Below are 14,327 nucleotides of genomic sequence, written 5' to 3' on the forward strand. Positions count from 1 at the left end.
TATATTTCGAATTCGGCCGAAATATAGCTCTCGTGGCCGTCGAGGATTAAGAGGCGATATGGACCTTTCGTTGGCGACTTGGTATGCTTATCGAAGTGTTTAATTTAGTTTAAGCTTATTTTATTATTTATTTAATTATTCGAAGTCGGTTTAATTATTTAGTTACCCGGTAAGTCGTATTCGGTAGCTTAGTTCGCCAGGTAATATTAGCCCTAAACGATTAAGAACGGCGGAATATATTAGCCTTGCGAATTAATATATTTAATCGCCGTCGACTATTCTTAATTACTAAGCTGGACCGATTTCGCTTTCCTACGCCGATCGGCGCGTATTACGACGAGGGTTAACTCGATTATGTTTATTATAAAGCCGGTTTTATTAAAATTATATATATTTTTATTAACGATACCGTATTTAGCTTTAATATTCGCGATTAGCTTAAACTAGCCGGAAATAACGTTCGAATCCTCGTAAAGGGCCTTTTAATAATCGTATCGACGATTTATTCTAGTTTTAAGGTTTAAATTACGGTTAATAAATTACTTAACCTAGTGTTTACTAACGCGTTCGCCGCCGCGCGACGCGGTAAGGAGATTAGCTATATTTTTCACACTAGCTATATTAGGAGGCATCCCTCGGGTATTTAGATTAATTATATAATTACGAAGCACTTTTTTTTTAATCGGATTTAATTTTCGTTGAAAATGTCCGATTTCGCGTTGTAAAGGTCGGCCGTGGAGTCGGTAGTTTAAAGAAGTTCGTGAGACATTAAAGGCTTTCGCAGTAGTTTTTTAGCTAATATACTTTACGGGGTTTCGCGTCGCTTAAATCGCTAAATCGATCCGTTCTTTTAATAAAGGATTAAGTATTATAATTATAAAATTAAGACGTATTAAAGTTTAAAAGGTATAGTCGATCGGAAAAGTGTCTCGGTATATAATATATCTCGTTTATTAATAAACCACGTTAATTACTTTTACGTTTAAAGTATTTATATCGCTTAGTAATATAATCTTTTTAGTAAATTTATTTAATTAATAAGTGTAGCTTTATAGTTTATCGTAAAGAATTTAATCGTATTACTTATAACGACGGTTTACGCTAGCGATATAGTTCGGTTCGAGGACTCGGTATCGCTGCGATCGAGTTATAGCTCGTGTAAGGCATTCGCGAGCTCGTCGATTAAGTCCTCGTTATTTATAACTATTTTATCTATTAAATTATTTATAATCGAAAGCTTTATCCTCTTAACGAAAAAAGTTAAAAGTAAGCTATTATTAATTATTTAAATATATTATTAAAGCCTCGATTCGAGTTTTAAGACTATATAAGTCTTAATTTAAAATAAGAATATAATTAGTTAAGTCTTCGAGTTAACTTATATACTCTTCTTTTTCGTCGATAGCTAGTGTAATAGCTTTATATATTATTACGCGGCTGCTTAGTTTAAGTGCTACGAGCTATTAAATTACTACGGCGTTACACGGCTACTTTTAGCCTAAGGTATTTTAGGACTTTGCGACGAAGGCATTAAACCCCCTCGTGAAACCAGTGCCTGTTCTCTAAACCGTAAACCTCCTAAATGCCCTAGCGGTTTTTTTCTAGGAATTACTGCACTGTAACGATGCCTATTAGGGGTTTAATAGAAACCTGGTAGAACGTACGCGGGTTTATATTAGCAATGCGAGAAAGTATCTAAACGGGTGATAAAATTATACTATCGGTAGAATAATAAAATAATTAAATTTTAAATAAATACTAGGCGTAGTTTATAATATTATAATAAGTCGTTAAAGTATATATCTTATTAATAAGTAAAAATTAATGCTTAAATTAATTACTAAATAAACAAGAGTATCTAAGAGGCTATATAAAAAAACGTCCGTCTTATATCCTACCTCGCTCCCTTACTAATGTTTATTCGGCCCGTTAAATCACCGCCGCTTACTGGTAACCCAGTAATCCCTTTATCGTTAGCTCACCTTGGCTCACCGGTAATCCAGGGTAATCTAACACGGCGGCTTACTGCGGCTCACTAGTAATTCGTGGTGAGTCGTCACGTAACCATATGGCTCGTACGTTAGCCTTCTCGGTTTATCCGGCTCCCCTGCGCGGGGCTTCGTACTTCCGTAGCCGCTGCGCCCTTTCCTGGCCGCATAAGCAGGTCGGGTCATAACACTATCTCCCCTCTTTTTTGGCCTTTGTCCCTAAAGTGCCTAGGTCTTTTAAAAACCCTTATTTATCCTATTCTTATTAATTCTATAAATCTTTCCCTTTTTCCTATGCTTTTTTTATAATATATACTTATTATATCCGGTCGTATTACGAAGCCTATCGTAAAATTAAAAAAAAACTAAGGATCGTTATAAGCTCGCAATTGTTATCGAGGCGCTTAAATTCGAAATTATACCCTGTACTCTATGCTTTAAGCGGGGGTAAAAATATTAAATAATAAATAACGTTTCTCGGTATAAAGAGTATGTTTATCGAGATCGCTCCTATAATAGTTTTAATATTCCTACCTCGAGTTTATCTCGGGTGGTGTCGGAGTTTCAACGTCTTCAACGGGGAGGAGGCCGCTACCGCGGAACGCCTTCGTTCCCTTTATTAATAGGCTACCGAGGCCCTCGCGAAACTAGAGCGTCTTCGTAAACAACGGGAATCGTTAGTTACTCGTGGTGCGGAGATAGTGAATCGCGGCCTTCAATCCTTAAACGAGCTCGAAAAGTTTAAACGCGTAGAGTCGGAAGTGGTCGCTAAGGCCTAATCCTTTAGCGCCTTCGGGGTAATCGACTGGAATACGATAGGTCTAGAGTTTTTTTGCCGTCCGTTCTTTAAACTCCCGAAGCTCTTTAACAACGTTCTCTAAGTGTTTCTTAGGCTTCTAAGTATTTTTTTCAGGTGGGTAACCTTTCTATTTAACGAGGTACTTCCATTCTCGTCCCACCCGTTTTTTATCGAGTATCCCTTTAATTTCGTACTCGTTTTAATTTGTTTTAACCTTTAATCGTGTTTCGAGTTTAGTGTTTTTTAATGCTAGTTTAAGTAAAGAGATATAAAATACAGGGTATATTCTTATAGTTTTTAATAACGATAATCGATAGTTAATTTTTAAAATAACTTCTGCGATTTTAAATAATCCGATTTTTTAAAATCTAGTTTCTCGCTTAGTCGCTTAATCTTAATATTTCATCGTAAGAGGTAGACTTTTTCTCCCTCTTTAAAGGTTAGTCCTTTCAATTTTGTTTTGTCGGCGTGTTCCTTTATTTTTTTCTAGAGAAAGGTGAGGTTTTTCTGCAGCGATGCTTATAGTTCTTTTAGTTTTTCGACTTAAATAGTCGCCATTAATACTAACTTTCCTTTTAAGGGGTTCTTTATACTATTAAGGTTAAACTTATAATTTACCTTAAATAGTAATATGCGTATTATTTCGTTATTTACACTGTTATATACAAATTATACTATTAATAATAATCGTACCTAGTTATTTTATTCGTAGTTAACGTAGCATCGGAGGTACTATTTTAATATTTAGTTTATTCGTTTAGTTTAGCCGTTTATCTACGAATAATAAGCTATAAATAACTTATATTTAACACCGAATTATACTATAAATAACTTTTAAAATTTAAATATAAGTAATTTATCTCTATTCGAAATAATAGTTTCCGGTAACCTATATTAACTAATAATTGTCCTAAAAAAAGTGTATACTAAATCCTCGGCGGTACTAGTTTCCTTATATAATAAAAAATAGGTATACTTTATAAGCTTATCCGTAATAATTAAGATATTATCGTATATAACTTTAGTTAATAATTCTTTTAATAGTGGTAGCTTAATAATTTAATCTAAGGCGATGGTTTTCTAAGCTCTATTAAGTGGTGGAATTAGTTGCAGTTTTCCGTAGGGTCGATGTTTAGCTACTTTAGCTTTGTTATAAAGGTCGTATTCTTTTATAGTTTTAGCGATTTAGTTTTTAAAATTCTCGTAGTTATATAGTTTAGTGATTCGTTTCTAAGTTTTATAAATTCCTTAGTAGCCGTGTACAGGGTGTTCGTAGAATTCTTTAAGGAACTCTTGCCTATATTATTTTAAAATATACAGCTTACCGTGGTAGTATACTAAGCCGTTCCTCGAGCCGGCTTTTAGTAGTATAAACTATATAGTGTCTATTTATTCGTAGTACGTCCGAAATCTTGCGATCTATTTATTATCGTGTATTATATTACTAGTCGCGTTAATTTATCGGGATAGTATAAGGTTACTATCCTAGTTTTATGTAAAAATAGTTCGGGTTTCGGCTAGAATTTCCTTTTAGTGGTTTAATCGACGGCTAAGTGCGTTAGCTCGTTCGTTTTCGCTACCCTTCCGGTAGATAATAATAAAGTTAAATTTTAATAAAAACTTTACCTATTATACTTATCGTTTATTTAGTTTTTTATTAGTAGTGAACGATATAAAGTTTTTATAGTTTATATAAACCTTTATTAATATTTTTATTTCGCTTAAATAGTGCCTCTATTTTTTAAAAGCTTTAATAATGGCTATTAGTTTTTTATCGTGAATCTAGTAATTGAGTTCTGGTTTATTCAGCTTTTTCGAGAAAAATGCTACTGGGTATAGTTTTTCACTGTCGTCCCGTTGGCTGAGTTGCCCTTCGATCGCATAATCCGATACGTCGGTTTTAATTTCGAATAGTTTAATGGGGTTTACTATGCGAAGCACCGGTTCGCTGGCGATTCTCTTTTTAAGATTTTGGAAGGCCGATTCTTCCGTTTCCGTCCATCGGAATGGTTCGTCTTTCCGGGTTAGGTTCGTTAGGGGTGTCGCTATTTTACTAAACCTAGGGATGAAAATCTTATAGTAATTAGTTAGTTTAAGGAATGATCGGATTTCTATAGCGTTTATAGGCGTAGGCCACTCTTTAACTGCTAATACTTTGAAAGGTTCTATTCGAATTTCTCTTAGGGATACTACGTATCTCACGAAGATAATTAATTGCTTATAGAATTCGCTCTTCTCAAAGTTAATTAGCAAGTTAACGTTTTATAGTTTTTAAAATATTAATTTTACGTACTCTTTATATTACTCCTTATTTTTTAAATAAATAAAGATATTATCGAGGTAAATAATAACGAACTTATCGATGTATTCTCGTAGTATATAGTTAATTATGCTTTAAAAGCTAGCTAGAGTATTAGTTAAATTAAAAGGTATAATAAGATATTTAAAGTGCCCGTATTTAGTTCGGAAAGTAGTTTTCCATTCTTTTTTTTTCCTTGATTCGAATGAGTTTATAGGCATTTAGTAAGTTTAAAGCCGTAAAAATCTTAGCTCGGTATAGTTTATTTCGTAGGTCGTTAATTAAGGGTAAGGGGTATCGGTTTTTAATAGTAATATCGTTAAGTTTACGATAATCGATATATATTCGCTATTTAAGTTTCCCGTCCTTACTTTTTTTTAGTACGAAGAGTATAGGGTATTCTACTAGTAATGTGGATAGTTATATATATTCTTTGGCGAGATTTTTTTAATGTAATCCTTTAAGGCTTGTTCGTGTTCTTAGTTTAATCGATATGTCGGCATAAAGTAAGGTTCCTTTCTTTCTTTAAAGGGTATCTCGTGATCTTATTGTGTGTGTTTTAATAATCCTGTTTTTAATTCTTTATTAAATAGGTCGCTAAATTCCTTGTAGTTATCCGGCATCTATATGGTAACGTTTAGCTTTAACTCCTTAGCTATAACGTAGGCTCTAAGGGTCGTTGGTTTACTTGAGGGTTTCTTCTATAAACGCTGCTCAAGGGCTAAGCTCCTTCCTGGTGTATCCTATTAGAAACGGCTAGTCCTCCAGTTGACTCTGGGATTGCTCACCCGTAACCAGGGTATCCCCAAAATTATATCGTATCCTAACATTTCCGTGATGTTACACGTGATTCGTTTATGTCGTTATTCGATGATAATAAGAAAGTTCGCGACTTTTTTCGTATTTCTCCGCCTTCGTACGTTATAAATCCTCTATTAACGGTCTTAAGTTAATATAAGGCGTTTTTTCTTTATTATTTTAATTTTAAGCTATTAACGATTCTTAGTGAGATATAATTTCTTTACGCTCCGCTATCGAGTAGCGTATTAACGTAGGCTTTTTTTATGCTTATCGTTAATATAATATACTCGTGAATGTTTTAATTATTCGTTATATAGTACAGGGACCTGTTTTATTCCGCTTAATGTCGTCCCTTTATAGTCGGCGGCTTTTATTTCCCGACTATTGCTTTTTGCGACCGAGGTCTCCTCTTATATCTCTTTATCGGCGCAGAGTCGCTTATTAATTAAAAGTAAGCGTGGGCATAGGTATGTAATTTAGTGGTGGCGATATTTTATAGTGTCGTCCCATGGTTCGTGGGTTAGTTTTTTTAGGTTTTACGAATCGTAGCTGGCAAATAAGTTTAGTGGTATTATTGTCCTGGTACCACTAAATTATCGGAGTATCGTTATTTATTAATAGGCGATCAGCTCGTTTTACGATCCTAATAGTCTCTCCTTTCGTTATTAAAAAGAATCGCTGTCGTAGGGGCGCTGCCAGCCGATAATGGCGCGTTATAGGTCTTATAGCGGATTATTTCCGGTAACTTTAATTTTGTTATTAATTATATTTCGAACGTTGTATTTCCGTATACTTATTATAATACCGTGGCTTTATTATAGGCGTATACTATGCACTAGGGTTAGTTGTATTAGTTTTATAATCGTTCCTTTAGGTAGTATTTCCTAGGCCACCTGGGGTTTTTTTTACCAGTAAGTAGGCCTTCCGAGGGTTAGGTATAAACGTCCTAATTTTCCCGATTAGGTAGTCTAAGTATGGGCGTATAATAAATGTTTATTTAATTCGTTAAGGAAACCACTTATTTATAAATTTCTCTTCGAAATGCTCTATATATTTATCGTATATACACGAAATTTAAAAAAGCGTAAAGTATATATTATTAACGGGCGAGACCCGAGGGTCGTTTTTAACGGTATAATTAACGTGGATTCCCTTTTCGAATCTTTTTATAATAAGCTGTTATCGTTTTGCTTTAAATTCTAAGCAGGGTATTCCGGGTATAGCGATTTATTTATCGACGTCGAGGTCTCGGTATTTAAACAATTCGGTTATAAAATTATTTAAAATTATCCTAATAAGTTATTCCGGGTCGTTTATTAGTCCTTCGGTATCGCTAATATTTAAACCGGAGTCGCTAAGGTTCGTTTCGTGCGTCCGGCGTATTATAGCCATGGTTCTGTGCTTTTGTTTCCTTTTCGTGGTTTCTTAGGGAATTATTTAGTCCTTTCCTTATTTATTAAATAAATAGTGCAGCCATTATCGTAATAGGCTGTCTAGGAGAGATTGCTATATGGCGCTTTCTCGTTGCCCTTAATAACTACTGTGGCCGGTTTTTTCTTAGTAGCGTTAACATATCGTTCTTCGGGTACTAGTTTAAATGTCTTCTTACTTCGGCAGTCCCTGGCGTAATGTCCTTTTTTTAATAATTATAATAAATAACGTTCTATTTTTTATCGTTTTTATTATACTAAGTTACGTCGAGGTCTATAAATTCGCTATAGTAATTAAAGGAGGTTTTTTTTAATGCCTATCGTTAAATAAGTCGCTTACTATTAGCCTTTAGTTTATTATTATTAGCTCGAAATCCTTAGTGTTCTCGTTGTTCGAGTTATCGTTTATACAGTCGATTATTAATTTTAATAATCCTTTCGACGTAGTTATCGAAGTTATTCGGTTTATTTTCCCGGCTTATTTCGTTCTTTATTTCTTTTCGCAGCCCGGCGTAAAAGAGTATTATTAAAGCGTTATCGTTATTCTATTCCGTTCTGGAAAAAATTTGTTTAAACTTAGCGGCGTATTAGGATACCGATCCCTTCTGTTTAAACTACATGAGCATTCGCTCTGCAGTCCGGATTTTATCGGGATTTTTAAAAGTAGCCTTTAATTTTTTTTCAAACCCGGTATAGCTACGAAAAAGTCTCTTAGTGTCGTTTTTTTAGTTATTTTTATCGGGGTTATTAAGATAGTCGCGCATAATAGGTTCGAACTATACAAGTGCGTCTCCTTTAAAGAATCCTGCGGCGCAGAGGACCTTATCCTATTCGGTAGTAATAGCGTGGGCGTAAAAGCGTAGGTAGGCCTTGACCTGCGTAAAAAAACTTTGGACGTTTCTTTCCTTGCTATCGTAGGTTTACGGGGGCGTAAGCTTAAACCTACCGTGCCCGGAGGTTGGGGCGGGCATAGCAGTGATCTGTTTAACGAGCTGGGTATTCTCGTTTTTTACCTGTTTAAGCTGTGCCTGTAGGTGTCGGATTATTGCGAGGACGTTGGGTCCTCCCGTAGGGTTGTTAACGGCGCTCCCGGCTGGGGTTTAAGGTGCTATGATGTCGAATATTGCTCTAGGTCCAAGTAGTGACTCGTAAGAATAAGAGTAATTAAAATATAACGATGCCTATTAAGGGTCTAATAGAAACCTAGTAAAACGTACGCGGGTTTATATTAGTAATACGAGAAAGTATTTAAACGGGTAATAAAATTATATTATCGGTAAAGTAATAAAGTAATTAAGTTTTAAATAAGTGTTAAGCGTAGTTTATAATATTATAATAAGTCGTTAAAATATATATTTTATTAATAAATAAAAATTAATACTTAAATTAATTACTGAGTAAACGAGAGTATTTAAGAGGCTATATAAAGGAACGTTCGTTTTATATTTTACCTCGTTCCCTTATTAATATTTATTCGGCCCGTTAAATTACCGCCGTTCACTAATAACTTAGTAATTTTTTTATCGTTAATTTATTTTAATTTACCGGTAATTTAAAGTAATTTAACACGGCGGCTTACTACGGTTCACTAGTAATTCGTAGTAAATCGTTACGTAACTATATGGCTCGTGCGTTAGCCTTCTCGGTTTATCCGGCTCCCCTGCGGGGCTTCGTACTTCCGTAGCCGCTGCGCCCTTTCCTGGCCGCATAAGCAGGTCGGGTCGTAACATGCACCACGTAGCCCTTAGGCTTCCCTGGCACCAATCCCACTATTCTTATATAATAGGGCTCCTCCTAGCCTTTATACCGGTAATACTTTTTTACTAAAGCACGAATACAGTAACTTATTATATAATTACGGCTCTTATGTATACTAGAGCTTTAAGGGGAGATCCTAGGCCACTAGAGCTCCGTGTAGGAAGGGTAAGCCGGCTCGGTTATCCCTTTTTTACCCCCGTAGGCCGACCGCGAGGGAGTCTCGGCGGAAGGCCCCGAGGCCCCGTCCCGCGTCTATATAATGCTGTATCTCGCCCGAACTTCATCGCATATAACTTAAAGCCTAATATAAACGCATAATTTAATATAAGATTATATTATAAAAGCTTAACCGATTATAATTAATAATTTACTTTTAATACTCACGATAATAAAATTCTTTTTATACTTAAGTGAAATATTATTAAATAATAATATAATATTAGTAATAAGCTTATATTTAAGCTAACTTAAATATTTATAATTTATTTAATTAAATTTAAATCCTTTTAAACTATATTAAAGCTATAAATACTAATAGTAATATATAAAAAGTGTATATTATAATTTATAAAACTTTAAAGTATATTAATATTAAAGTAAAGAGTTACTTTAACTTTTTTAAAGAGTTTAAAAACACTATAACGTGATTTACCACCTCGTCGAATATATTACCTCGCCGGACACTTTTTTCATTATCTTACTTAATTAAACTTTAACACGTAATAACTTAATAATTATAATACCGATTAAATTTAAAGAAGATCGTATTATTTTAATAATTTAAGCGACACGAAAAGGACCGAATAAAAGTAGTTAAAGAGCTGCTGCGAAAGCGTACGATATCCCTTTATCCACGTTAAGCGACCGAATTAATAACCGAAACCTACGACGCGAAATTCGATAGCGATAATATAAATTAAATTTAATAAAAAAAGGTGCTTCGTAATTATATACTTAATTTAAATACCCGAAAAATGCCTCTTAATATTAATATTATAAGAAATATAGCTAATCTTTTTTACCGCGTCGCGCGAGGGTGACCGCGTCGGTAAGCACTAGGTTAAGCGCTTTATTAACCGTAACCCGGACTTTAAAACCCGAATAAACCGTTAATATAATTATTAAAGGGCCCTTTATAAAAATCCGGGTGTTATTTCCGGCTAATTTACGTTAATCGCGAATATAAAAATTAAATATAATATTATTAATAAAAATATATAAAATTTTAACGAAACCGGCTTTATAATAAGTATAATCGAGTTAATACTCGTCGTAATACGCGCCGATCGGCGTGGGAAAGCGAAGTCGGTTTAGCTTAATAATTAAAAATAATCGACGGCTATTAAATATATTAATTCGTAAGGTTAATATATTTCGTTATTTTTAACTATTTAAAGCTAATATTACCTCGTGAATTAATCGCGCGAATATAACTTACCGGGCGATTAAGTAATTAAACCGACTATTAACGGCTAAACCGATAATAAAACGAGCTTAAACTAAATCCGGCACTTCGATAAATATACTAAGTCGCGGACGAAAGGCTTTTATTATCTCTTAATCCTAAACGGTTACGAGAGCTATATTTCGGCCGAATTTAAAGTATATTACAAGGGCAACGGCATTATTACGCTTAGTATACCTCCTTACTCTTTTTACTTACTTTATTTATTAAATATAGCACTTTATTCGCCGTTAAAGCGTGTATATTTAAAAGAAATCGAGCTATTTATTAAAATATCGATAAATTATATTACGAAGCTAGAGTTTTTTATCGCTTTTTAAGCCGCGTATTTTATTATTTTTATAAAAAATAACATTAAATTTAAATTTAACGTATTCGGTTTAATACCTCATTATTTAAACGAGGTAATTAATAAGTTAAACATACGTTTTCGAACGTTTATACTTAACCCGTCGCGTTTAAGGACGGCTAGTACTTATAACCCTTAAACGCTATTTAACTCGTAATAAACGATTAAATATTCTATTTTTATTAAAAATAAAGTCTTTACCTATTAAAAAGCTCTTTAACGCCGATTTTAAATATAATAAACTAAATAACGAAGGGTATAACGTGGTTTATCACTACGCGACGTATATCACTTAGCGACGCATTTAAATTTAATTTTAATATAATTAAACTTTAACGCGTAATACTTTCATAATTATAATACCTAATTAATCCTAAAAAAATCGGATAGTTTTAATAATTTAAGCGATACGAAACGAACCGAATTAAATAAGTTAAAAAGTAATAATAAAAGTTTATAATATACCCGAATTAACTTTACGCCATCGAATCCACGGCCGAACTTTAAAACGCGAAATTCGATTAAAACGATATAAATTAAATTTAATCAAAAAAGAATACTTCGTAAGCATATAATTAATCTAAATATTCGAAAGATACCTCTCGATCTCGCTAGTGTAAAAAATATAGCTAATCTCCTCACCGCGTCGCGCGGCGGCGACCGCGTCGGTAAACACTAAGTTAAGCGCTTTATTAACCGTAACCCGGATTTAAAGATTAAAATAAATCGTCGGTATAATTATTAAAAAGCTTTTTACGAAGATTTTAAAGTTATTTCCGGCTAGTTTACGCTAATCGCGAATATAAAGGCGAAATACGAGATCGTCGATAAAAATATTTAGAATTTTAACGAAATTAGTTTTATAATAAATATAATCGGATTAATACTCGTTATAATACGCGCCGAGCGGCGTAAAAAAATAAAATCGGTCTAGCCTAATAATCGAGAATAGGTAACGGTGATTAAATATATTAATTCGTAAGGCTAATATATTCCGCCGTTCTTAATCGTTTAAAGCTAATATTACCTCGTGAACTAGTCTCGTAAAACCGATTTATTAAGCGACTAGGTAATTAAGCCGACTTTTAATAGTTAAACTAATAACGAAACAAGCTTAAACTAGATTAAGCACTTCGATAAATACACCAAAGCGTAGACGAAAGGTTCCCACCGCCTCTTGATTATCGACAGCCACGAGAGCTATATTTCGGCCGAATTCGAGGCATACTACTAGGATAATAATATTATTACACTTAGTATACCTCCCTATTTATTTCACCTGCTTTAGCTATTCGATATAATACTTTATTCGGCTTTAAAGCGTGTTTATTTAAAGAAAATCGAATTATTTATTAAAGCCTCGATAAATTATATCACGAAGCTCGAGTTTTTTATCGCTTTTAAAGCCGCGTATTTCGCTATTTTTACGGAAAATAACATTAAATCCGGATTTAACGTTTTTAATTTAATTCTTTATAATCTTAATAAAGTAATTAATAAGCTAAATATACGTCTTCGAATATTTACACTTAACTTATCCCGTCCGAGGACGGCTAATACCTACGACCTTTAAACGTTATTTAACCTTTAATAAATAATTAATCACTTTACTTATATTAAAAAAGGGTATTTACCTATTAAGGAAGCTCTTTAACGCCGATTTTAAATACGGTAAACTAAATAGTGAAAAATATAATTAAAATAGCTTATAAAATAACCCTTAACGTGGTTTACTATTAAGTGGCCTGTATTATTAAGTGGTCCACTTTTATCACTTTTCGATACTTTTATAAAAGTTATTTTAACCACGATACTTTAAATTAATTAAAACTACTCGCTATCCAAATCGCTACTTAATTTTATATTTTTTTCACATGTTCGCGCATTATAACCTGTTTGGCCGCAAATATCACAGCGCCTGCCGCCCGTCGCGCGCCGCTTTGATGAACTATTATTTTCGCTTTCGTCGGTCGCTGGACGTTTTCCTTTTGCCTTCTCGTCCTGTAGCCTTCGAGATTCCTTAATCGTAAGGGCTCCTCCAAGCTGGACTCGCGACTTTTTAGCTCTCCGGCGCTTCGAAAGGGCCAAATTGGCCTCTTCTAAAATACGCATCCGATTATGCATAAGGGTCATTTCATGGGCCATTTTGGTCATACCCTTCGCCATCTGGTCTACCGCATTTAAAATCGGCGTCGGAAAGCTTCCTTAATGGGCAGACACCCTTTTTTTAATATAAGTAGAGTGCTTAGTTATCTATTAAGGGTTAAACGGCGTTTAAGGGTTATAGGTACTGGCCGTCCCCGGACGGGATGGGCCATGTAGGCGTCCGGAGACGCACATTTAGTTTGTTAATTACTTCGTCCGGGTTATGAGGTACTAAGCCGGATACGTTAAATTTAGATTTAATGTTAATTTTCGTAAAAATAGCGAAATATACAGCTTTAAACGCGATAAAAAACTCGAGCTTCGTAATATAGTTTATCGAGGCCTTAATAAATAGCTCGATTTCCTTCGAATAAGCACGCTTTAAAGGCGAATAAAGTGCTATATCGAAAGGTTAAAACAGGTGCGATAAGTAAGGAGGTATACTAATAGTAATAATATCGTTGTTTTAGTAGTATACCTCGAATTCGGCCGAAATATAGCTCTCGTGGCCGTCGAGAATTAAGAGGCGGTAGCGACCTTCGTTTACGATCTAGTATATTTATTAAAGTATTTAATCTAGTTTAAGCTTATCTCATTATCGGTTCATCTATTAAAAATCGGTTTAATTACTTAATCGCCCGGTAAACCACTCTCGCGCGACTAGTTCGCGAGGTAATATTAGCCCTAAACGATTAAAAAAAGGCGGAATACACCAGCTTTACAAATTGATACATTTAATCGCCGTCGACCATTCCCGATTACTAAACTAGACCGACTTCGCCTTCTCACGCCGATCGGCGCGTATTACAACGAGGGTTAACCCGATTATGCCTATTATAAAGCCGGTCTCGTCGAAATTCCACATGTCTTCGTCTAAAATACCGTATTTAGCCTTTATATTCGCGACCAGCCTAAACCAGCCGGAAATAACGTTCAAATCCTCGTAAAAGGCCCTTTAATAATCGTATCGACGATTTATTCTAGTTTTAAGGTCTGGGTTACGGTTAATAAATCGCCTGACCTAGTGCTTACCGACGCGTTCGCCGCCGCGCGACGCGGTAAAGAGATTAGCTATATTTTCTACACTAGCGATCTTAGGAGATATCCCGCGGGTATTTAAATTAATTATATGCTTACGAAGTACCTCTTTTTATTCGTATTTAATTTATACCGTAGGTATCGGATATCGCGTCGTAGGGTTCGGCCGTAAATTCGGTAACGTAAAATAGTTTTAAGAACGTCGTATACTTTTGCAGCATCTTTTTTACTTAATAAATTTAAAGGCTTTCATGT

The sequence above is a fragment of the Apiospora hydei genome, assembly GCF_038363865.1.
Source record: "Apiospora hydei strain CBS 114990 chromosome Unknown utg000005l_segment0_segment0, whole genome shotgun sequence".
NCBI classification, from domain to species: domain Eukaryota; kingdom Fungi; phylum Ascomycota; class Sordariomycetes; order Amphisphaeriales; family Apiosporaceae; genus Apiospora; species Apiospora hydei.